The sequence below is a fragment of the Zalophus californianus genome, chromosome 9 (assembly GCF_009762305.2).
Source record: "Zalophus californianus isolate mZalCal1 chromosome 9, mZalCal1.pri.v2, whole genome shotgun sequence".
In the NCBI taxonomy this organism is placed as follows: domain Eukaryota; kingdom Metazoa; phylum Chordata; class Mammalia; order Carnivora; family Otariidae; genus Zalophus; species Zalophus californianus.
This window is the reverse complement of record NC_045603.1, coordinates 47,374,562-47,400,250: the sequence shown is the minus strand read 5'-3', so window position 1 is coordinate 47,400,250 and position 25,689 is coordinate 47,374,562. Positions and strand designations below refer to the sequence as shown.

Here is a 25,689-nt window from a genome sequence, read left to right as displayed (position 1 = left end):
TACACCTGCCTCTCCCACACATCGCCCCCTTTAATTAGCCACTACCTTGAGTTCCCTTTCAATATCCTTCCCTTATCACTCCTCTGCTTACTGTAAGATCAACTCCAGGCTTTGCACTTTCTGGTTACAACTAGCCTCCTCACTCCCTCCCCACCACCACACCCTGTCCCTCCCTTCCGCACGAAGTCTTGGTAAATGCATTACACTCTCTCTCAAGTGTCCTTTTCTCCTCTGAGCCTTCTGTTCCCTCAGCCTCGGATGCCTCTTCTCTTCTGGTAAGCTTCTACTCAGTTTCAGTGCTCTGCTCAGCTCAACTGTCACCTCCTCTGTGATATTTCCCCTGGATCAGAATGCGGTCAATTTCTTATGACAGTGCTGACTATGTTGTATTGACACTGTTTCTGTCTCGTCCACCTGACTGTGAGTTCCCTGAGGACAAACCCCTAACTGCTTCCATGACTGTCCTCCAGACATGGCACCTGTGCTAGCAGGACCAGAGGGCAGGCCACACTTAGAAGACAGCTAGCAGCAGCCACCTTTGGTTGAGCAGTTGCCATGTTCCCCGCAGAAGGCTTAGCATTCTACATTTTCTCATTCGACCCGCCTCCATGACTCCATGGTCATTCCTCATTCCATCTTCTGTCTCATTTGCCTGGTACACCTCCATGTCTAGTTGTATTGGTTTGCTCAGGCTGCCCTACCGAAATTCCAAACTGGGTGGAAATTTGTTTTCCTCCATTCTGGAGGCTAGGAGTCCATGATCAAAGTACAGTCAGGGTTGGTTTCTGGTAAGGGCTCTCTTCCTGGCTTGCAAACAGCCACCTTCTCCCAGTGTCCTCACATCGCCTTTCTTCTGTGTGTACACAGAAGGGGAAATTTTGGATGGCTCTTCTTCTTAGGAAGACACCAGTTCAATGGGATGAAGGCCCCACTCTTAACATTTATTACCTCCTTATAGGCCCTATCTCCAAAGACGGTAACATTAGGAGCTAAGACTTGAGCTCATGAATGGGGTTGGGGGCAAGTCAGTCGATAACACTGGTTAAATCTAAGTCATTCCCTTCTCTCTCTCTTTTTTTTAAATTTTCTAAGATTTTTTTTTTAAAGATTTTATTTATTTATTTGACAGAGAGAGACACAGTGAGAGAGGGAACACAAGCAGGGGGAGTGGGAGAGAGAGAAGCAGGCTTCCCGCCGAGCAGGGAGCCTGCTGCGGGGCTCCATCCCAGGACCCTGCGATCATGACCCGAGCTGAAGGCAGATGCTTAATGACTGAACCACCCAGGCGCCCCGAGTCATTCCCTTCTCTTATGCTTCCACCTAAGTAGCCAGATACAGCTGAAGAAAAAACATACAACCATGGCAATTAGTCTCACTTTAAATTTAGGATCTCAAACCTCACCTGAGCCCATCAAAGTCTACACACATCCCGAGTCCATTCACTAAGAGGACTATTTCACACCTTCTCCTGTCTTCAAACCTCCAAAGATGCCCTCCTCTCTCTTTATCCTCGGCTCATCACCTTACTTGCTGTTTCACTGAGAAAAGCCAAGCATTCATCTCCCTACCTTTCTCTATTTTCATAAGCCTGCCTCCTCTCCAGTAACACTGGGTGAGTCATCCTGAATGTGCAAGACTGGGAGGCCACATTGAGACCAACCTTTCAATTGTTCATGGATTCCATTTCCCTTACCAGCTCTGCAAGAATCCTGATTCCTACATCAATTTCCCCTTTCTATTGGATAATTTCCTTCAACACAAAATCTGAAGGACATAGACTTACTATCTCCCAGCTTTACACAAACAGCAGCAGCAAACCTCCCTAGAGCCCACCTCTCCACTGCTTCATTCTGCCTTGTAGAAAAATCCCTTGAAGAACAATGAAAAGACTTGGCTGTCTCCCCGTCACCATCCATTATGTCTGGAATCCAGGCCAAGGAGGTAGTCATCTCGCCACTTTACCAAAACCTGATTGAGGTCACCAATAGTCTCCCACTTGCCAAACCAAAGAGCAGTTCAGTCCTTATCTCACTCAACCCATGAGCAGCCACGGACAGAGTTTATCACTCCCCCTCCCTGAAATGCCCGTCCCCCTTGATTTCCTGGACAACTTGCTCCCCCTCTCAGTGCCACTTATTCTGGTTTCTTTCATTTCACTATCATGTGGATCCTCGGGGCTCAGGCTTTGGATCTCTTTCTTCTCTACAATTAGTCTTTAGGTGCCAGGATCTTGGCTTTAACTAGATAACCAATTTACATCTCCAGCTCAGACCGCTCTCCTAAACTCCTCTTGTATGTCCAATGGCCACCTCCCAATCAACAGGTCCAAAACAGAACTCTCAGTTCTCTTCCCTTTAGGTGTCCCTCATCTCAACAAGCATCATGACTCATGTGGTTTTTCAGGCCAAAATTCATGGAGTCTTACTTGACTCTTTCTCTAACATCCCATATTCAATCTACCAGTAAATTACAAAGATTCTAAATATGAAATAGATCCAAGATTTTCTCCTCTCCTGCTGCCAGGTTGGTCTTTGCCACTAGAATTTCTCCTGAATTATTCCAACAGCCTTTTACTATATAACTTGTCTCCTTGCCCCTCTTCTTGTGTCCCTACCATCTATTCTATACACAGTAGGCAGAGTAAGCCTTTATGAAGTAATCAGATCCTGGAGCACCTGGGTGGCTCAGTTGGTTAAGTGTCTAACTCTCGATTTTGGCTCAGGTCATGATCTCAGGGTCCTGTGTTGCTTGGGATTCTCGCTTTCCCGCTCCCTCTGCCCCTCTCCCTGCTTGCTCGCACGTGCATGTGCTCACACACTCTCAAATAAATCTTTAAAAAAAAAGGTTATCAGATCTTATTACCCTGCTTAACACCATCTGATGGCTCTCATCACAGTAACACCCAAAGCCCTTACAGGGTCTGGTCCTATAGCTCCTGACACTGGCCTTCATCTTTGACTCCACTGTCTGCCATTCTTCCTCCTCTCTTGCTGTGCTTCAAACATAGACCATGGTCATGGAAGAGCAAGAAGGTCAAGCATATGTCTGCCTCAGGGCCTTTGTCCTGGCTGTTCCTTCCACCAGGGATCGTCTCTCCACAGATAGCCACCTAGTTTTCTCTCACTTCATTCAGGTCTCTTCTTAAATATCACCTCCTCAGGGAAATTTTCCTTGAACTGCTTCCCCCAGTCTAAATAACACATTCTATCACTGTCTCCTTAATTTGCCTCCTATTTCCTCAAAGCATAGATTTTGATTTAACTATATCTATTTATATTCTTGATTGTTTCTCATGTTAGAATATGAGTTCCAGAAAGACAGATGCTGTTGGTTTTGTTCATTGCCGTATTCTAAGCACCTGGAACAGTGTCTGGCACACAGTGGGGCTTATATTAGTTTGCAAGGGCTGCCTTAACAAAGGGATCACAGACTTGGGTGTTTTAAACAACAGAGAATGATTATCTCAGGGTTCTGAAGGCTAGAAGTCCAAGGTCAAGGTGTCTACAGGGTGGGTTCCTTCTGAGGGCATGAGGGAGGGATCTGTTCCATGTCTCTCTTTTTGGCTTGTAGATGGCCATCTTCTTATGTCTCTTCACATTATCTTCCCTCTATGTGTATCTCTGTGTCCAAATTTCCTCTTTATATAAGGATACCGGTTGTATTGGATTAGGGCCTACCTTAATTATTTCATTTTAACTTGATTGCCTCTGCAAAGAACCCATCTTAAAAATAAAGTCACATTATGAGATTTGGGAACTTGGATTTCAACATATGAACTTTTTGTCAGGGGGAGGGGTGCAGGGGGACATAATTCAATACATATATGCTTAATGGACTTTTGTTGAATTAATGAATGAAGACTGACCAACTGAATAAATCCTCAAAACAATTCTTTATATAATGACAGTAATCCTTACCCCTCAGTACAACATATAGCTATTTTCTCCTATTGTTCATCTCTTATGTCCCACTAGTGCATGGTTTATTATATGAATCCAATCACATTCTCGAAAGCATACCAACCGCACATATTCCAAGGCTGATATAACCCATTTGACTTGGAGACAGACAAGGTCAGGTTTATTAAGGGGCTCTATGCTGTATATTGTTGACAGCCAAGAGCCCTTAGATCCCTGCATGAACTAGAAGTGAGTTTTTGTCCTGTAGCAACACAAATATGCACTAGAGATTTAAGCACAGAGATGAAAGATAAATAAGTTGGGAAATGTAAAGCCATCTTTTTGCTTATTAATCCTTAGAGATAATGGTGAAAAGTCTACCAGATGTGAGCTAAATTAGAAAATAATCAAATACCTTCAACTTTTCCCTGAATATTCCCCCCTCCCTTTATTAGATTCTAGAATACACACATAAGAAAAAACAAAATGATAGTCAGTTAAGATGCTCCTGGGGAAAAGGCAGAGAATAAGCATAGGAATTAGATATGTGGATTAAAGAAGTATCACTCTACATTTTATGGGACTTTTGATTACAAAGAGTTGAAGTTGTAAGTAGACAAGTAGCTAAATGGGACTCCTATTTAATGCTCACAATTTTGCAAAATATCATCTTGCTATGTAAACAGCCCACTGGGAAGGAGAACTTACATAAATCGAGTTCAGTATCGCAGTAAATTAAAACTTAGAGCCAAGCTAATCTGACACATTTAGTATGCATCAGTATGGTAGTATTCGAAAATTAAGAGTAAAAGGAAAGTGGTTCACTTAGTGATTTTAATTAGCACCTGATAGTCTAATCAAAAATGTCTAGGTTCAGCTGGGAAGGAAGGGTCTGAGCAGCCTTGTGCCGGGACCCTTCTAAAACTGTGAATTCCAGGACCCTGATGTCCTCAGCAAAAGACCACTTCCTTGGTCCAGTAGGGACACCCCGAGGCCTCTGGGCCATGGACACTGGGATCTGTCTTCACTTGGAAGTTCCCTCTGTCTGGAATGCCTCCATCCATCCTCCAGGTCTCATGCTTCAGGTTTCATTTCAGGTATCACCTAGATGCATGGACTCATTCGATCATCACGACGGCCCCAGGAAGCAGCACAGACATTCTGGATCAGAACGGAATGGCTAACATATAACCTACTTCTGCCTTCTACAACCGCCTTCAGGTCAGGTTGGGATGAGAACTCGGTGAACAGCGGAATCAACCAGAACAGGAAGGGCTGAGACCCAGGTGCAAGAAGTCCAGAGTGTAGAGTGTGTTATCAGCAGATTTCAGGGGCAATGGGTGGCCCAAGATGGCAGAGTGTTGGCCAAGAGGTCCAGGATAGGAGGAAGTCCTGCCAGGTAGACAGAACAGTGATGGAGAGTCTGGGAAATCTGCATCACGTGTAGATCTTCCCGGAAGATGGTCAGGACACCAGCCTCCGGGAGGGGATGGAAGCCAGAAGTCAAGGCCCAGTCTTGGAGGAACTGGGGTCTCACGTTAGAAACCAAGGTAGGGGTCTGATAATTGGAAAATGGGATACAAATTCACTTAGGGCCCTCAGTAAGACTGACCAGATACTATACAACCTGGTCTGAAAACACAGAGCTCCTTATTTCTCCCTTGACAAAGAGGACCTTCTGCACTTGAGACAAGGTTAAGGTAGCACTTGTGGAACAACTGGAATGCTACAAAAGGAATCACTGTGACTACACTGTTTGTCCAGCCCCTCGTTGTCAGCGTGGTGAAGGATAGAAGAGGTTTCCAGCTCACAGAGATGCATTAAGTGTATTTGACCTTCCACTTTACATAACTTTCTTCTCTTTTATCTCAATCTTAGACCTTGCACAAAGTTTAATAATTTACTATGGGAGAGTCCTTAGGACTCATTCAGAAAATAAGCTACCCCAGGAAAGTTGTCTAGATACAGTGAGTTTATTCGGCAGTATTTGTGCTAATTCTCTGGCCACCCCTTTGACTTGTGCCTTCAACCCATCACATTGTCCGCTTTAGAGAAGACTAAATTTATAGGAATTCTCAGGAAAACACAAAAATCAGGAGTATTTTCTTTAACCTTTTTTCTTACCCATTTTTGAAATAGCCTCTGACCTTCAACATGGTATTAACAGGTCTCCATAAAGTTGTTCAATAAATAAGGTGGGAGATACCAAGCTTCATATTTTGGATTCTTGAGGGAAGGAGCCCCATGTAGCTAGGCTTAGAGGTGTTTAGGGGTATTTAGGGATAGAAATGGATCCTGTGCTTCATGCTGCCCCTCATTTCTTAAGGAGACTCTCCAACTCACAACCCTCCCCCACTCCACAACACACTGATACCACTATTTTAAAGCTAACCTCTGAGCGCTTTCTATGTGCCAGACACTGCACTAAGCACCTTATAGTAACACATTTAATCTTCTCCACAACCCTGTGAAGTACATATATTTTATAGATGGGGAAATCAAAGCAGAGAGAAGGGTATTTGCCCAAGGTCACAGAGAAGCAGGCCACGGAGCGAGGGACCAATTCCAGACACTTTGGCTCCAGAGCAAAGTGCCTAGGTGCATTTACTCCTCTTCCTATTCTACAGTGGATACAGAAAAGGGTCAGAGACCCCTAGACAAAGCTTAGAGCAGACACTGGGGAAAGTAAGGGAAAGAACGGAGTGCTTGGTCCTGAATGTAGCCCCCTGTTGGCAAATGGGAAGAATGGAGAACCCAGTCCTCCCACCAACCACTTCCCGGGTCCCTCTGCTAGTCTTTTCCATAGCACTTCCCACCACTCAAAGGCTACACACTATACTTGTAATGTTCTACCTGGGTCTCCCACCAACATGGAAGCACATAGACATAGATCTTGGTCTGCTCTGTTCCTGAATGCCTAAAACAGTGTCTGGCCCATAATAGACCCTCAGTATTTGTGAGATACCTGTCACCTACCCACCTAATAAGATATCTGGGAAGCTTAAAATCTTCATTTACAACATAGCTCAAAATGGTTTTATGAAGGAGTCAAATATGAAGAGGCAAGGAAGAGCCGTTAGAATGTAAGGAAGTGTGAGGTGATTGTTCTTGCTCTTTTTTTAAAAAAACATCTAAGGAATTCCTCCGTGCTAGAGCTGCACTGAAATCAAGGTGACACCCTTCTGGCCCGGGGAGGGATTAGCACATAAGTGAGACAAATAAGACTAGACAAAAAGGCACCACAGAAATGAGACAGCAGGAAGCGGGGAGAGGGAGGTTATTGGTTTCAGTTTTCTTTCTTCTCAGGCTTATTGTTCACTCTTTCCCTCTACTTTTTTTAAATAGCCCTTTTGATCCACTTTATTAAATCATACACTCAGACTTCATTCTAGTCAAGACTTTAATTACGTAATTTTAGAAGGTTGTCCTAGGATTAGTTAGAACTACACTGTGGTGTAGCCATGAGCCATCCCCTGTGTGCTGAACGCAGGGATCCCTACTTGAAACCTGCCCTGAACGATGATGGCAGATATGAGGTCAGCCCATGCAGCCCAGGCTCTGTGTCCTGCTGCAGGAGGCTCTGCTCCTTGCAGCCACCCTCCTCCAGGTTTCTTCCGTATGCCTGATTCGGGACCCTCCGTGCAAGGCCAGCGGCTGTCTCCACCTTTCGCCTGGTCCCCCCACCCTTGGATGGCGCTGAGCTGGAAGCAGAAAATTCTATGGAGTGGGAGCTGCTGCTGAAGGAGGGCTCCTAGGATTCTGAAGATGGCCCAAGGACCTGTGCTCACAAGGACACTTCAGATCGGCACCCTCCAAACACACCTTCACAGGCATCACCACTGTAGATAAACAGTTACACCAAGATGGAGAATCACTCCGAAGAGGAGAGAGATGGTGCCACACTATTCATACGAGTAGCAAAAAGTAAAGGGAGCTTGCTTGATTGGGTGCCCAGAATGCAATAAGCCCTCTGTATCAGCTCACGTATGTATCAATTTGATTCTCACAACAACCCTATGAGAAAAATGCTATTATCCTTATCCATAGGGGAGGAAAATTGAGAGGCTTAAAGACATGTCCAGGGTCACACAGCTAGAAAGCAGCAGCAGCGGGGGGACTCAGACCCAGGCTGCAGAGCATCTCTTCCCTGCCACAACTCCGCTTTGCCTTTGTGCATTAAAAAGGCACCTGGACTGGGGCTCCTGTGTGACTCAGTCAAGCGTCAGACTCGATCTCAGCTCAGGTCTTGATCTTGGGGTCATGAGTTCAAGGCCCGCGTTGGGCTCCACGATGGCCATAGAGCCTACTTAAAAAAAAAAATGCACATGGATAAAGAAAACCTATCCAATAGAGTCCTGAGTGCTTTGCAGATTCTCTCAAATCCCCAAAAAACCCTGGGAGGTAACCCCAGTCGAACCCTAAGAGAAACACCCACTGACCCTAGACTGGGGGTCATTCTATTGGATACAGAGCCGTACTCCTCAGAACCGTCAAGGTCATGGGAAAGAAGATCAAGAAACAGTCACAGACTACAGGTCACTGGGGAAGACAAGACAAAGGGATGGATAGATCCTGGAACACAGGAGGCAGATGGAAAAACCAGGGAACTCCAAATGGAGTCTGGAGTTTCGTGGTAACATACCAACGTTTGTTACTTGATGAAAGTATCTTGATAATGTAAAAGATGTAAATGGAGGAAACTGGAAGAGGAGTATTCAGGAAGACTTTGCACTATCTTTGCAATGTTTTCATAAGTCTAAACTTACTCAAAGTTTATTAGGAAAAAAACCCCAATCCAGTAGGTCCTGTGACTATATTACAGAGAACAGTCACGTAGGTTACCTTGCTCGTGAAGCAGCTACATGAGTCATCCCATTTGGCCCCTAGCACAATTTAAAGAGGATTCCATGTGATTCACTTAATCTCTTAGAACTCTGTATTCTTTAATCCTCAAAACTTCAGCAGGATTATTAAATTTTATAGACCAGGAACTTAATGCTTGGGAAGCCGCCCTGCAACCTGCCCAGAAAACGAGTAACTTCCTACTCAAAGCAACTATTCCTAGCATCTCTTCAAGTTCTATTTGCTCACTTCACTGATGGAGCCAAGATTTTCATGGTTTTTTACTGCAAGGCCAGTACAGCTCTGGTGCAGTAAGCTGGAGGCTAGTCTCTCCCCCTCTCTCCCCCTCTCCCCCCCTCCCTCCTTCTTCCCCTCTCTCCCCCTCTCCCCCTCACATGTATGTATCTGTATCTACTTGGTTCTCTCTCCAGAAGACCCTGTCTGGTCCACATGGCTTAAGTCCTTATAGTGTGGCTACTCAAAGTGTGCTCTTGGAGCGGACCCGCCTCAACCTCAGCTGGGAGCCTGTTAGAAATGCACAGTTTCAGGCCACACCAGGTTTACTCCATCAGTAACTGCATTTTAACAAGATCCCATGATGAACCATATGCATACCACATTCTAGGGTTTACTAGAACGTAAGGACAGTAAAACACAATGCATTTTCCTGAATAAAATCTTCAAACATTTCAGCCTTGAAGGAGATCCACTCTGAACTTCTGAAAAAGAATAAGAACACTGGCTTGTCTCTTTTGAGCTAGCTACCCCACTAGCTGCCTGTGTTAATGTCATCAACAGGATGAACTTGCCAGTAAGCCTTCAGGCTACCAAGTGGTCATCAACCCAGAAATAGGCCTATTTGCTTCAATCAAAGATACTGTCCGGCTCTTAATGTATTCACATCCCATTTCTCATCCTCCCCTAAGGAAACCAAGCATTTTCTTTATACCTTTTAATTTAATTTAATTTAATAATTCCAAGGCTGAGAAAACTGTTGATATTCATTTTCTTCTAAAAGAAGATGCAAAACTAAAAGACGGACATTTTGCAGGCTCAACCTCAGATGAAACCCCTAAGATTTAATTTAGTTTTTTTTAATTAAAATTCTGCCTGCCTCTTATCAAGCTTTGCACTCAATTACCATGTGTTGGAGAAAAGGATGAGATAATTTAACTGTTGCTGCTTAGCCCATTTTTCAGCCCAGGGATCCAACACCCCTGACAAGTCCTTTCTGTCATTCTCTGCAGCTGGGTTTTACATGATCAGCGAGCAAACAAGTCACCACCTGCACTGTATAATAGAACTCAGAATATTTAAGTCATTCCCTGCTTCTGCTGGAATTATTTTCCTAATTCATTTAGTATTCTAAATAGACATGTGGGGTGCCATTTCACATTTTAAGAGCCGAAACAAAGGACTTAATCTGGTAAGAGACAGTGAACACCTTTATCCTCAGGCAATACAGCAGCTCTTCATAGAGAACTAGAACATTCTTATGACTCCCTCTGATGGGCATAGGCCATCCTGCGTTCTGCGTCCTGCCACCTGTGGTTCTGTGGGTGCCAGGGGACCAGGAGGAAAACCAAGCCTGATGCTGAGTTCCTCTGGGTAAACCTTCTTCCCCCAATAACTTGGTGGCTAGATAGAAGCTGGAGAATCCCATTTTACATCATCCTAAACATTAATGGTTCTCACCTGGAGAATATATAGCAGAATTGTACCAGAGACTTTCTGAAATTGCAAACATACCTGGAGATTTTGGTTCAATAGACCTAGTCGGGCACACAAATGTATGGCGGGAAGTTCTCCACAGGTAATTCTCATAAAGTCCTCATCTTGGTTGGGTCCCTGACTTTATGTAAGAATGCCACCTTGGCTACTAAAGGTTCTACATCTCATTCTGATGTGGGTGTGGGGTAGGGAGTTTTCTCCACAACCGCAGAATTCTTTGATACCAACTGGGTGTCCTACAATTCAACTCCAATCTGACGCTACTTGGAGATAGTGTCCTCTCCGGCAGGTTAGGAGTTCAGTCCTACAAGGTTGCTCCCCTCGCCCCATGGCAGATGCCAGTCGGAAGTCTAGGTCGTTACCTGCACTTCTGACCAACTGGCTCTAAACCGGGTTCCCACAACCCCCATTTCATGTTCGATTCATTTGCTAGAGCAGCTCACAGAACTCAGAAAAACATCTTACTTACCACATTACTGGTTTATTATAAAAGAATATAACTCAGAAACAGCTGGGTGGAGGAGATACGTAGGGCAAAGGACAGGTAAAGCGCACAGAGCTTCCATGCTCTCTGAGTGCACCACTCTCCCAGGAGCTTCACACACGTTCATCAGTCCAGAAGTTCTTCACACCCTCACCTTCTGGATTTTTATGGAGGCTTCACAACATAGGCATAATTGATTGAATCATTGGCCATTGGTGATTGGGGGGTGAGACTGAAAGTTCCAACCCTCTAATCACATGGTTGGTTCTCCTGGCAACAAGCCCCCATCCTTAGGTGCGGGGTCACTTCATTAACAAAAACCCAGTTCAGGTGGAAAGGGGTTTGTTAGGAATAACAAGACACGTTTTTTCCCCTGAGGGCTCTGAATCAATTTCAGGTCAAGAGACCAAATACAACACAAGAGGCTCCCATTGCTCTTATTGCTTGAGAAATTGCAAGGGTTTTAGGAGCTGTGAGCCAGGAGCCGTAGACAAGACCAAATATATATGTGAGAAATATATTTTGATGGTCTGGATAACCAAATATATATTTCTTATAAATCACAATATCGCAGCTACACATTAGAATCATTTGGGGTGGAGATAGCAGATATTAAAAAATATTAATGACTGTATTGTCCTTCAGATCAACTAAATCTGATGCCCTGGGAGTGAGCCCAGGCATGTGGCTTTTTAGAGCTTCCAGGTGATTCCAATGTGCAGCCAAGGTTGACAATTACGAGGTCAGGAATTCTTCATATCGCGGCTTCTCAGACTTTAACATGGAAAAGCTTCACCTGGGGATCTTGACACAATGCGGATTCTGATTCAGCAGGGTTGCTGTGAAGCCCGAGCTTCTGCATTTCTAGCAAGCTTCCAGGTGATGTTGATGTTCCTGTCCCATGGGTCAAACATTGAGTAGAAAGGCATTTCTCATGGTTGCTCCATAGCCCCAGTATTAATACATTTGAGTTAACTAAGGTTGTGAGATAAAATACGGGATACCCAGTTTAATTTTTATAATTTTTAAAAAAGATTTTATTTATTTATTTGACACAGAGAGAGAGCACACACACGCAGGGGGAGCGGCAGGCAGAGGGAGACGGGGAAGCAGGCTCCCCACTGAGCAGGGAGCCCGATGCGGGGCTCAATCCCAGGACCCTGAGATCATGACCTGAGCCGGAGATAGACGCTTAACCAACTGAGCCACCCAGGCCCCCGATACCCAGTTTAATTTTAATTTCAGATAAACAAGAAATAATTTTTTAGTATAAAGATGTCTCAGATATTGCATGGGGTATTCTTATATGAAAAAATTGTCCATTGTGTATCTGAGACTCACATTTCATTGGGCATCCTATTTGTTTTGTTTTTGCTAAATACGGCAACAGATTTCTTGATTTTTCTGTTTTGAGGGCAAAGTGTTACTTAGCCAAGAGTGATGAATGTCAAGAAGCTGATTTTACTCCATGTCCATGGTCCTCTATCTTTTCAGGATGTGGATGCCTGAGAACATGATGAGTGTTATGGACCATCTCCCCAAGAATAAAGCACACATGTACATACACTCAGTATTGTGCAAAGAACTTCTGGGATTTGTGGCACCTGCCTAAAGCCCACTCGTGGACCCTCCAGGGATCCTCAGACCCTGGGTAAGAAAACCCATGTCATCCTCTTAGAAAAATAAAGTTGTACTCAATCACCTGTGTTTCCCAAAAAGATATCCTGTGGATTTCTGATTTCACAAAATATTTACAGATTTTGCAGGAAAAACATCTTTTATGAAAAATGTTGGAAAGCGCAGAATTAAACTAAGTGAAGCAGGCTTCTTTTTTTGGAGGAATTTGCAAATGTTTAATATACTATCGTGTTTTGGGACGCTCCCAAAAGGAGATAGTGTCTAGTATTTCCCAAATTTATATTGTGTCTTATTCCTTGCAGGATATTGCCAAGCATTAGGATTATAGTCATTTTGTAGTGTTGCCTAAATAAATCTGTTTCCTTGTTTCTCTTCCTAGTATGAAAAGAATAAATGCTCATTATGAAAAGTTTGGTAAGTACAGAAGAATATAAGAAAATGTTACTTATAATTCTGTCATCCAGAGGTAACCACTGTTAACATTTTAGCCTATTACCTTCTAAACTATGATGGTTCATGGCTCAGAAAAGGAAGTTTTTGTGAAGAAAGCAGTTTTTTTTTTTTAATGTACGAAGGTAGGCTTGATGGGCTGGGTGAGAGAGGGGGATTAGGCGAAGATTTACCTATTTGAATGTTAATGGAAATAAGTAGGAGGGATCAGGAGATAATTTTCCAATTTAGTGGCTCTTACTGCAGATAAGAGACCATATAATTAGATTTCTAGATATCTATTCCAGTTACTAAATTTCTGATAAACACACTGCTGAGATCTGGCCCAGTTAGCACAGAAATGGCTCCGTAACTTCAGCTTCTAGTCTATTATTATTTCTTGCATTTACCACTTCATCTGATCTTGAAGGCAAACAGTATGGCTAGTTCAGGCAGTTGAGCGTTTCACTATAATCATCGAAATATAATTACATTCCCCATCAGTCACAAAGCCATAATGTAATGAAACCAAATGAGAGTCCATCCACCCGAGGCACAGCAAGCCAAAAACTGACACTGAATCCTTGCAGTGAGGAGAGATAGATAATTTACTGAAGAAAGATAGATGTTCAAAAATCCTGAACAAGTCAGGGTTTTTAAGCACAAAATTTGGGGCAGGGGTCTCTTGAGAAGGTGGATGCCGCTGATTAGAGGCCCATCAGGTCATCCTAGCAGGTGCTCTGGTGCCGCTTCATCTGGTTCCCAGAGGCCTGTTGCATCTCAAGAGACCTGGAATCTGAAAAATATCTTGATTCTTTGTGTTAAACCAGTGAGGTTGCATTCCTACAGGTTCCTTGGCCAGTCCAGCTGTTTCTGGGGGTGATATGACCGCTAGCATTCCTTCTTTCCTCTGAACTGACAAGATCACATGAGCTTTCATCATCAGTGTAAAAAATAGGTCATATCCTTACAAGCCTCATTTTGTTTCTTGAATTCCACATATGAGTGAAATCATCTGGTATTTGTCTTTCTTTGACTTATTTCACTTAGGACGATACTCTCTAGCTCCATCCATGTCATTGCAAAGAGTTCATTCTTTGTTATGGCTGAGTAGTATTCCATTGTATATACACTACATCTTCTTTTTCCATTCATCAGCCGACGGACACTTGGGCTGCTTCCATAATTTGGCTATAGTGTCTTCAAGCAGCCCTCGATAGGAACACCGGGAAAATGCACAACTTTTGAGTGTTTCTTTTTTCCTCGGGAAGATGGGAAATGAGTATATTATAATCATCTGGGGCTACGCTTTTTGAAATAGACCCGTCCCAACACCACAGACTGTGTGAATGAGGAACCCAAGAAGACTTTCTGGTGAACCTCATGAACCCCATACTACTCGCCCTTCTTAACAGTGCACGAAGGTAGTGGGCCAAATCTCAGTTGTAACTCATGGGTTGACCGTGATGAATTAATGATCTTTTATTCAAAAAGTAACTCTTGAGTCAGAATGCTAAACTCAGCAGTAGGGAATGGAAAAATAAATAAAACATGATTTCTACCTTCAAAGGTGCACAATTGAGTTGGCAAGGCACTTTGGAAAACAGGTAAGTTATAATGAGGTGAGATAAGTGATTATGTAGAGTTAGGTTTCACTCAGTATCATATTTCCTTAGAATGCAGTAAGATCTAGATGAGGATCCAAGGCGATGAGACTACTTAATAAAGGTTGCATTTAAAAGGAATAAAGTTATAATGAAGGAATAATCTCAGGAATCCTCCACAAATGTTTCTTTTAAGAAGGTAGGTGTAGACTTGTCAAGGCTCAGCTTACAGAATGTAGAAACTTCCTTATAGCTAGGCACTCTGAAAGGAGGTGAGGAAATCTTCCAGGCTGAAACCATCCATTGTAGACCCATATTTTTCACCATAACCAAATCGCTAATCCTTTACCAAGTTTCGTTCAGGGACACTGAAATACAACATATGAGGTTTTCAAACTCAGTGCTGGGAGTTGAAGCTCCAGCTGCAGTGCACCCATAAGAGGAATTGGAACCCAGCAACCCCTTCTCACCCCAGGCTGGGCCCTGCTCCACCTTAGTCCTCCCAGTTCAGATGGGCTCTGCCAAGTGCGTCCCAGTCACTCCAGTGTGGCCTCTGCCGCACAACAAGCTTCTGGCTGGAGTGGTGGACCCCAGTTCACCTAGTGTCAGGATCCTGCACACTCCCATCCAGCTGGAGAGCTCTCCACAGCCAAACCTACCAGCAGGGGAGCAGCTGGAGGGTCCTAAGTAGGCCCAAGACTTGATCCCTGCTCTCCTATCCTTGGCATTGCATGGACACCTATGAAGACCAGCAGCTGAGAGCCCCCAAGCCGACTGGTGAAACGGCTGGGTGAAGTATTTGAGACTGAAGCCCCCACATTGAATCTTCCCCAGAGCCCGTATTGCCTCTACAGGCAATTCACCTTCTGAATTGGACTTGCCTCTGGCCACCCGGTTTTCCATTGAGGACCTGATGGCGCCCGGGAGCCAGACTGAGCTCCCCTCCAAGCAAATATTCTCCAAGGAGGAAGCAGGACAGCCCTCAGAAACCTCTTGACCAGCCAGGGCTTGGCCGAGCCTTCGAGAGACCCTGAGGCTCCCTGATCATCAGGTTCTAAGCCTAATAGATGGCAGGTGAATGGCAAGGGACTAGGGAGCTCTCCCCTCACCATCCTACAAGATGATAACTTCACTGGGACTCTGACACCACGACGGGGTAAGTAGCCTTCTTCCTTGAGTGAAAATGCTAGGAAACGAAAGAAAGGGGCCATTCTGGGAACCAGATGACTTTTGAAAACTGGAGGCCAAGCATGGGAGCAGGGTCAGGACCAGGACTAGGAAAATCAGCACTTTCCAAACTTGGGAGAGAACTAGATTGTGCATTCACCGGGGGCCTAGTGGTATTGTGTCCTCTCAACCCCTTCTTTCCCTGGGAGACTAGAAAGCCTCATTGTCTTCGCGCCCTGCCCCCCAAACTACCAACTCAGGGACTAAGTGTTTTCTTGGGCTTTCTTTGTGTTCTTTGTGTCTCATGTGTTTCTGGTACATTAAAGAAGGTGATTTTAAATGGAAAAAAAAAAAAGAAACACAACATACAAACAGACAGAAAAAATCTTGAATTTTATAGGAAAGTTAGCCCTGTAAATTTTAGCATTGACAAGGACCTTAGAAATCATCTTTTTACCAGTCTAATCCTTTTACTGATAACACATCTGAGGCCCAGAGCTGAAGTGACTTGCTCAAGGTCACAGAGCTAGTTAGTAGCAGGGGCAGAAAGCGGGCAGTCTCTGACTTTTCTAGTGCTACATTGCCGATGGCATCTCTGAATTAGCTGGAGATGTTTTTGTAGAAGGAAAGAGATAACAAAAAAAATCCTTCTCAGCCCACCTATGTAGTAAGATATAATCAAGTACAACAGACTGTTTAAAAGGAGAAAAGTGACAGGCTCAGAGGTATAATAGAAAGTATTTGGCACCATGCCCTGTTCATTCCCATCCCCTCCCCTCCCCTCATACATGTTCCATGACCTTTAGCGGCAAGGATGCCCTTCCAGCTTGGGTATTCTTCCTTGGGATGAATGTGCTATTAGTGACCCTTTTAGGGCAGCCTGGACGACTGTTGCCTTTTCTATGTGGGAAGTTGTAGAGGGTCAGGTCAGAACTTGGTAGATATCACGGCAGAACCTCTGGGCTCAGTGCACCAATGCACACACATGCGCGCGCGCGCGCGCACACACACACACACACACACACACACACACACACACACCCTCCTATCCATATGAGCAGGGCCAGTTTCTCACAAATCCCCCTCCTCTAATTGGTCTTGGCTCAGTAGTCCGTGTGGTCCAGTCTTGCTCACCAATGCCAAATTAGCCCCCATTCATCCTACATTTCCAAACGAAACATCAAGTGTCTCTTTTACATTCCTTCTACTCAGGGTGACATAATCATAAACAATCCTCTGCAAAATATTCCACAGGCCGACGTCTGCTTTCCTTTCCTCATTTCCCAAAAGGAGGTGATCATAAACAGAATTTCAAGAAATTTCTCCAGCAGCTGTTTGCATATACCACTACTTCTCTAGTTCAATCCTGAGGGTATTTTCTCCTGTCTGTTTATATTTGTGTTACCTAAGAAATAAACCCTCTTAATTTAAGAACAAATGAACAGTGTGAGGTGGCAAAGTTCTAGGCAGGACATAAATCTCACCAAATTGATCTTGTTCACTGAAAACTCACAAAAATGGCTTCAACCTCAACCATTCTGCTTATACTCTCGAACCCATTTGGTAACAGCCACTAACATTAAAGGATTTGTGTTCTTTTTTACCCCCAAGCACCCATACTGAAAACAGAAAGAATTCTCTGCCTTTGCTCAACAAAGGGAGTCTTTCCAAGGAAAGTAGTTTTTTAAAAATCCAGACAAAGGAAATCTTTTCTAATTATGAAAGGGATTTGTGATCCTGGAGATGTGCCTGCTAGTCGCAGCTCTACCCCATGTATCTCAAGCCAACAGGAAATGCTGCTCAGTGGGAGGCAATAAATGTAAGCTACTCAGAGCTCAGCGCCTCTGGTTCCTCTCATCTTGACTGCAGTGTAGCCTGTAGGACAAGCTCATCAGGGTGGGGTTTTTAAAAACACTGATTCTGGATTCACACCGATCTGGATCCCATTTCAGTTTCACCAGTCATAGTCTCTGTGAGGAAGTTATGTTTTCCTGAAGATCAGATGGGGTTACTTATATTACGTTCTTCCTAGGGTCACAGGATTAGCTGAGATGATTCAGGTAGCAGCCCTGAAGACTGGTAAAGCAGGTCCTTGGAGCTGAATAAAAGTCATCCCTATGTTATGGAGAGCGGAGCCAGAATGCCCTCGATGTGTAAAATGGCAGGGCATGCCTCACTCATCCGCTAGGGCCAAAAAGTTCTGGCTAAGAGTTGCTCAATCAATTATAGATTTAAAGGATAATTGAGCATTCTTTGTTTCTCTTGGCAAAATCATGATTTGCAAAATCCTATTTGGCAAGAGGAATGTTCCAAAGTTCTCTCTCTCTCTCTCTTTTTTTTTTTTTTAAGAAAATCATTTTAATTGCAAAAGGTTGCATTACATGGACAACCTCTGGAATTCCTCTCAGGTCAGAGCATTCTGTCTCTGAGCGTGGGGTATGTGGTAGAAGGAACATGCTTGGGCATCCGTGCCAGAGAGCCCTAGAGTAAGCCTGGGCACCACCTCTTGCTGCCTATTAATTGATCAAGGTCTGTCATCTTTCTGCAGCTCCATTTTTTCATCTGTATACATGTATACAGATATAATAATACCTACCTTACAGCATGGTTGTAAGAATGAGGTGAGAATAGTATATGTTCAAGTGCCTAACATGGTTCTAAGCACATGGTAGATAATGAATAAATGAGAGCACCTCTACCCTTCCTCTCCAAAGTCACCCAGGAAGGTGACCCAAGTCTCTATGAACCTCCCAGACAGCTCTTCCTTAGGGAACGAGAGCTATGGATGAGGTTTTGCCATTTGAGCACATTCTCTATGCGACCTGTTACTTAGGCAGCCCCTTGAGATTTTGTTAGGAGGAAGAAGGTTGAGAGAAGTTAATGACAGACATCTAGGGGCTGGGATTTTGGCACTGCTTAGTTGGCTGCTTTGAGGACATCACCCTGCCCTATATCCATCTTGCCACCTATCCATTCAACAAATATTGATTGAGCACCAATTCTGTGTTAGCACTGCACCTGGGCCTGGCAGACAACAGTGAGGAATCAGTGACCCCTGCCCCTAAGAGTTCACGGCCACGGGCGAGACAGAGAAAGAGAAGTATGAGACAATTAACATACAGTCCCGTGTCATCAGAGCCAAAAGAGAAGTACAAAACACCACGGGCATGGCAAGAACGGGATGTGTGCTTCCTGCGAGGCTGTTAACTTGGTGCTACTTTAAATGTATTCGGTGAGGGGGCCACCTGGGTGGCTCAGTGGGTTAAGTGTCTGCCTTTGGCTCGGGTCATGGTCCCAGGGTCCTGGGATCGAGCCCTGCGTCAGGCTCCCTGCTCAGTGGGAAGCCTGCCTCTCCCTCTCCCACTCCCCCTGCTTGTGTGCTCTCTCTCTCTCACACTGTGTGTCTCTCTGTCAAATAAATAAATAAAATCTTTAAAAAATGTATTCAGTGAGGGGTAGGGAAAAGTCTATTTTTAAACCATTTTTTAAAGAATAATATAATAATGGGGTGCCTGAGTAGCTCAGTGGGTTGAGCGGCTGACTCTTGATTTCAGCTCGGGTCAAGATCTCAGGGTCCTGGGATTGAGACCCCCCTCCAGCTCCGTGCTCAGCAGGGAGTCTGCTTAAGATTCTCTCTAGCTCTCCCTCTGCCCCTCCCCCTTTCTCTCTCTCTCAAATAAATAAAACCTTTTTTAAAAAATAAAAATAAATAGGGGCACCTGGGTGGCTCAGTCGGTTAAGCATCTGCCTTCAGTTCAGCTCATGATCCCGGAGTCCTGGGATAGAGTCCTGCATCAGGCTCCCAGCTCAGTGGGGAGCCTGCTTCTCCCTCTGACCCTCTCCCCTCTCATGCTGTTTCTCTCTCTCTCTCTCTCTCTCTCTCTCAAATAAATAATAAATAAAATCTTTTTAAAAATAAATAAATAAAAATCAAAAAATAATATAATAAACACCGGTACATCTGTTACACCACTTAAGAAAGAAAACACTACAGTGGGATGGGGAAAATGGGTAAAGGTGGTCAAAAGGTACAGACTTCCAGTTATAAGATAAATAAATAAGATAAATAAGATATACTGTACAGCATGGTGACAGCAGTTAACAATATCATATTATATATTTGAAAATTGCCAAGAGGGTAGATCTTTAAAGTTCTCATCATAAGAAAAATAATTATAACTACAGGAGGGGATACATGTTAACTGAACTTACTGTGGTGATCATTTTATAATATGTTACCTATATCAAATCATTACGTTGTGTACCTTAAGCTAATACAATATTATACATCAATTATATCTCAATAAAACTGGAAAACGGAAACTCAGAAAACAACCCACTAGAAATACAGTTGAAACCTATGTATCCCTTCCTCCCCATTCATATTTTTATACTTCACTATACAGGTATGAATGCCATGTGACATATGGAATTTTTTAGTAAAACAAATATTAATAAAAACTATGCTTAGGGACATGTACTTGGCTAATTCACTTTTACTAGCTGAAAGTCAAAGCAGATCAAACTTCTGAGAGATTTTGCAAAGCTTTTTATTTTTCATTTTTTTTTATAATTATTTCCCAAGTTTGCCTTTGGGTTTCTGAATCCTACACATTTGGGGAAGGGGGCAGGGGGCAGGATTGATAATTTTTAAAAATTAGAAAATAGGATATAGGATAAATCACTCACTGTAAAATGTCACTACACTTTATATTATTCAGTTTCAGTATTTCTGCTGCCTTGACAGCTATTAGATATACATACTGTAAAAACGTTCAGCAGAAATAGGTCTGTGCTAAAGAGAACAGTTATTTATTTATTTTTTAAATTGTCCCACTCGGGGCGCCTGGGTGGCTCAGCCGGTTAAGCGTCTGCCTTCGGCTCAGGTCATGATCCGGGGTCCTGGGATCGAGCCCCACAGCGGGCTCCCTGCTCAGCAGGGAGCCTGCTTCTCCCTCTCCCACTCCTCCTGCTGGTGTTCCCTCTCTCGCTGTGTCTCTCTCTGTCAAATAAATAAATAAAATCTTAAAAATTGTGCCACTCAAGGGGCGCCTGGGTGGGTCATTTGATTAAGTGCCTGCCTTCGGCTCAGGTCATGATCCCAGGGTCCTGGGATCAAGTCCCCCTGCCCCCACCCCCACCCCTCTTGTGCGCTTGTATGTGTTCTCTCTCTCAGATAAATAAATAAAATCTTTTTTTAAATAAATAAATAAACAGGGATTCTAGATCAGATCGGCTAGAAGGGCAATTTTTTTTTAAGCAAGGGTTTGGGGTCCTTCACTTGGAACACTGGCCCTACAGCATACCCAGAGGGGGGGGGGGGCAAAGAGGGAGCTGGAAAGGAGCAAGCAGGGACACCAAAGAGGTCAGAGCCCTAGGCACCCTTCCTGGGACAGAAGATCAAAGACCAAACATGGGCAAAAAGATTCACCCCAGTTTTATTTTTTATTTTTTTTAAAGATTTTGTTTTTTATTTATTTGACAGAGAGAGACACAGCGAGAGAGGGAACACAAGCAGTCGGAGTGGGAGAGGGAGAAGCAGGCTTCCTGCCGAGCAGGGAGCCCGATGATGCGGGGCTTGATCCCAGGACCCCGGGATCATGACCTGAGCCGAAGGCAGATGCTCAACTGGCTGAGCCACCCAGGCGCCCCAGATTCAGGCCAGTTTTAGACCTGCCACTCAAGTTCTGAACAAAAACTGGATCCCCAAGCACAGGGTATGCGGACATGCAGCAGCAGGAAGCTAGGCACCTGAGCCAGGTAATTCAATCCAAACGTAGCAAGGGAAACAAGAACTGGAAATCTCTCCTGGAGAGAAGCAGGTCTCTGGCAGACCCTGGAGGTACTTGGGGGACAGAAGAATGCAGAGCAGAAGCACATAGATTATTCAAGAGACCCAGGAGGAATGGGGCTCAGCCCGGTACAGCCTCTAACAGCATCACAAGAGAGCTGGCCGAGCCCCACTTCCCGGACCTTTGTAACAGCAGAAGCCACTTGGTCTATACACAGGGGAGACGGTAAACTATCCCACCAAGTGCTTGAAAATAAACGTCCCCTCTGAGATGTAAACACATACATTAACTGCTCAGAGATAGGCAGCTCGGAGAGACAAATGGTTCTGAGGCCAGCAAGACTTGACCTGGGCGAGTGCATCAAGAGGTCGAGACACATGTTAATGCAATGCAAAGGGCAGAGGCAGCTCTCCCTTCTCCTGTGTATGTCACACCAAGTATACTTTTATAGATCACAAAGATGCTCAAACCATCACCTCCCACCCAACCTGCCATTCGGAGCTTGGCGGGCCAGTGGACACCTGAAGCTACCACAAGGTGGCACTGCCCGCCACCCAAGAGTTCAGTTCATCCAGGTCAACCCGGTTCCTCCGAGATGTATTGGGTTGACTTTTTCCTTATTACCTTACGAAATGAGTCAAAATTGGAACTTGCCATAAAGGAGAGAATATGCTGGCAAGAAGGCTCAAGTATCTAGTCCCTTTTGTAGTTACATTTCCTCTGTAAAATAATAGATGATCATTCTTATTTATAACTTTCCATCTCTTGTAAGCTTTCAGTAGTATTAGGCACCACGTCTAACTATAACCAACTGACGAAGTCACATACAGTCGTCACCTGCAAGGTCAGACCCTGGATCAGGGGAAGGCCATCAAGTAACCATTCCTCTGTCTCTTGGCAGATATCTGGCTTTTCCTATTTGCACCTCTCTATTTTTTTAATCACTGTGTGCTCTTCCATTTGAGGTGTTTTCAAAGAATTTAAAACCACATAGATGTACAGAGTGCAGTATTTTGAGACCATTTGTGCCCCCCCGCATAAGGGAACAGGCAGACAGGAGCATGGCTGTCAAGTCAGTGGGGACCAAGGGATTAACTAGGACGGGTGTGAACAATGAATCCAAGGCAGTAGGAGCCAAAATTCAGCATCCAAAAAATCCAAAGCAAACACCAAAGTCAAAGAAAGGAAGAGAATCCCAAGATGAAGACAAAATTCGGGAAAGGGAAAGAGATGTGTATGAAGAGGAAGCTGTTGGGGAGCTGAAGATGATCTGAGATGATACTCCATTAATACAGGAAGATTTTCGCAGGTGTCCAGAGTATGTACCAAGCTGGCTTAAAGCTCTCGGGGCAAGACAGACTATTAAATTCCTGATTGACCACATTCTCATTGGTTGACTGGGGGGAGGGGGAACACTCTGCCAAAGCTGGCCACTAACTAAGGGTCTCTGTTATGGGGCTAGGTTGAGGTCAGAAACTGGCAGATGACTGATCCTTTACTCCCGGGGGCCTGGAGGGTCCAGCTGACTTTAATTCTCCCTAAGCAGATAGCTGTGCACCCTTCTCCGGTTTCCAGCTGAGTAAAAGTTACGGCTGCCAGTATCATCCAGGAGCAGGTCAACACTGAAACGCTGAACTGAGAAACAGGAAAATTCGTAGCAGCTGTTGCTTCAGTCTACATAATGCACTGCCTCCCTCCTCTTGGGGTTATAGCACCACCGCCTCTTCTGTTGGGGAAATGCTGTTCCCTGACTCTAGGGGGTTTTGTGGGACTGCCAACCCCAGTCCTCTGCTGAATACCCAGTTGCCCACAAGGGTGGGCATGACCAAAAATGTGCCCATCACAGTACTCACCCCCTGGCCAAATGACTGGCCCAAGGAGTAGGCATTTGATTCAAGGTAGACCAGATTCCTTCTATAGAATTTGTTGGAGTTCAGGGAAGATCTTTTCTTTTCCTTAGATGGAAAGCTGTAAGAATGTGACCCCAGAATGGCTGACAGTCCTGTCCTCCACTGGATGCCTGGCCAAGGTTCCGCTTCAGTGAAGGACTTGCCCCAGCTGCGGGGAGTGTTGTTGGCACATAGCTTTGGCTGTCAGCCTTCAGGAATTGCCTCAGCTACAGAGAACCTCCTTGCTCAAGGTCACTCCATTCCCTGCGTAGCCTGCCTCCAAAGACTGAGTGACCCAGGAGTCAGGCCACCTCATTCTGATGTGGGACAATTCTGACAGGCCATTCGAACTCCACTGTTCCTTATGGGGTCATCCGTGGCGGGCACTGCGTCCGCACCACAGCGTGATTTTCCCCTCTGCCCAATCCTACATCCTGCTTTTCCCTTCCCTACATATTAATCCTGAGGATACACCTTTTTTTTTTTAAAAAAAAAAAAAGGTTTTATTTATTCATTTGATAGAGAGAGAGCGAGCACAAGCAGGGGGAGCGGCAGGCAGAGGGAAAAACAGACGCCCCACTGAGCAGGGAGCCCAACTCGGAGCTCGATCCCAGGACCCTGGGATCATGACCTGAGCCGAAGGCAGACGCTTAACGACTGAGCCACCCAGGTGTCCCCCTGAAGATACGCCTTAATAAACATTCCGAGTGTTAAACTCCATATCAGGGTCTTCCCTCCAGCCTGCATCACTCATGACATTGAGGAACTTGAAAGAATGAAGTCGACATATAGAGAGAATCTGAATTAGGGGGAGAGAATAAGAGAACAGGCTGGATGCGATCACCCAGGGACCAGAGCCAACACTGACATCCCGCGCTTTGACTGTGTGAGTCTATTAATCCACATTTGAGATGTTTTGTTTTAAAGCTGGTCTGAGCTGGCTTTCTATATTTGGAGCAGAAACAGTCCCAGCTAATACAAAGACCAACTGAACTAACTGCACGGGCTGTTTTTTTCATATTGGCTAAAAATAGATAACTTGTGGAGGGGACTTATATGATATTGTATAAGTCACTCAACCTCTCCAGGCCTTGGTTTCTTCATCTGTAAAATGGATACTATTACCTATTTCACTGAACTGTCGTGAGGATTAACTGAGTTAATACATGTGGATCACTTAGAATAATGCTGGCACATAAATTATCATAAACTGGTGCAAAGAGGAGCCTTTCTCTTCCTTCACTTAAAATAAATGGTACCAGACCTGTGACAATCCTGAACCAGGATCTACTCACGTAGATTCCTTTTGTGGCTTTGTATGCTGATAATACCGTGGTACAAGACAATGGAGATTATTTATTACTGTACCTCTGGGGTTACAAACTCCAAAGGCTATAAGTGCAGCCAGTAGCCCAAAAGAAGAAAGCCAGCCTTGCACAAGAATACTCAGGACGGAAGCAGGGAGCGGTGGGGACCGTGGCAAAATGGAAAACACAGACTCTGTCTGAGGTGGGCAGCCGCTCAAGCATAGCTGATTGTTACCATATGCAAATGAGGACTTGTAACTGCCAAATTTTCTGATTTTTCAGGAAAATTTTTTAAAATTGGATTTTTGTGCACAATATTACATTTTTTACAATACTGGCCATTTAAAAAATACAGTGAAGATCAAACAAAACACATCTGTTGATCACCACCAGCTCGGGGCTTCAGTTGTATATTTGCAGAGTAGTACATAAGTCATGGAAAGTTCTTCCTTAAAATATTTTATTCAAAATAATACATGAGCATGGGTTTTTCAAAATAGTATAAAGAGCTTACAATGGGGGCACCTGGGTGGCTCAGTCGGTTAAGCAGCTGCCTTCGGCTTGGGTCATGATCCCAGGGTCCTAGGATCGAGCCCCGCATTGGGCTCCCTGCTCAGCGGGAAGCCTGCTTCTCCCTCTCCCACTCCCCCTGCTTGTGTTCCCTCTCTCGCTGTGTCTTTCTCTGTCAAATAAATAAATAAATAAAATCTTTAAAAAAAAAAAGCTTACAATGAAAAACTGCAATCCCCTGCTCTACCTCTCTCAGACGCCATCCCCCCCAAAAGTTCTATTTTCCTATATAATACCACTACCTCTTGATTTATCCACTTTAGACATTTTATATATTATGCACTTAATTCATATCATGATACATGAAGATTAAAGTCACTTACATGTAACTATACTC

The 25,689-nt window shown here is 44.4% G+C and overlaps 1 long non-coding RNA gene and 1 pseudogene across 5 annotated transcripts in view; one reads left to right on the top strand and one right to left on the bottom strand.

The window, feature by feature from the left end:
- LOC113921301 overlaps positions 1-25,689 on the bottom strand; it is a 100,935-nt gene that overhangs the window by 40,573 nt on the left and 34,673 nt on the right. The gene's annotated exons all lie outside the window — the stretch shown is intronic.
- LOC113921300 lies at positions 15,139-15,941 on the top strand (annotated as a pseudogene).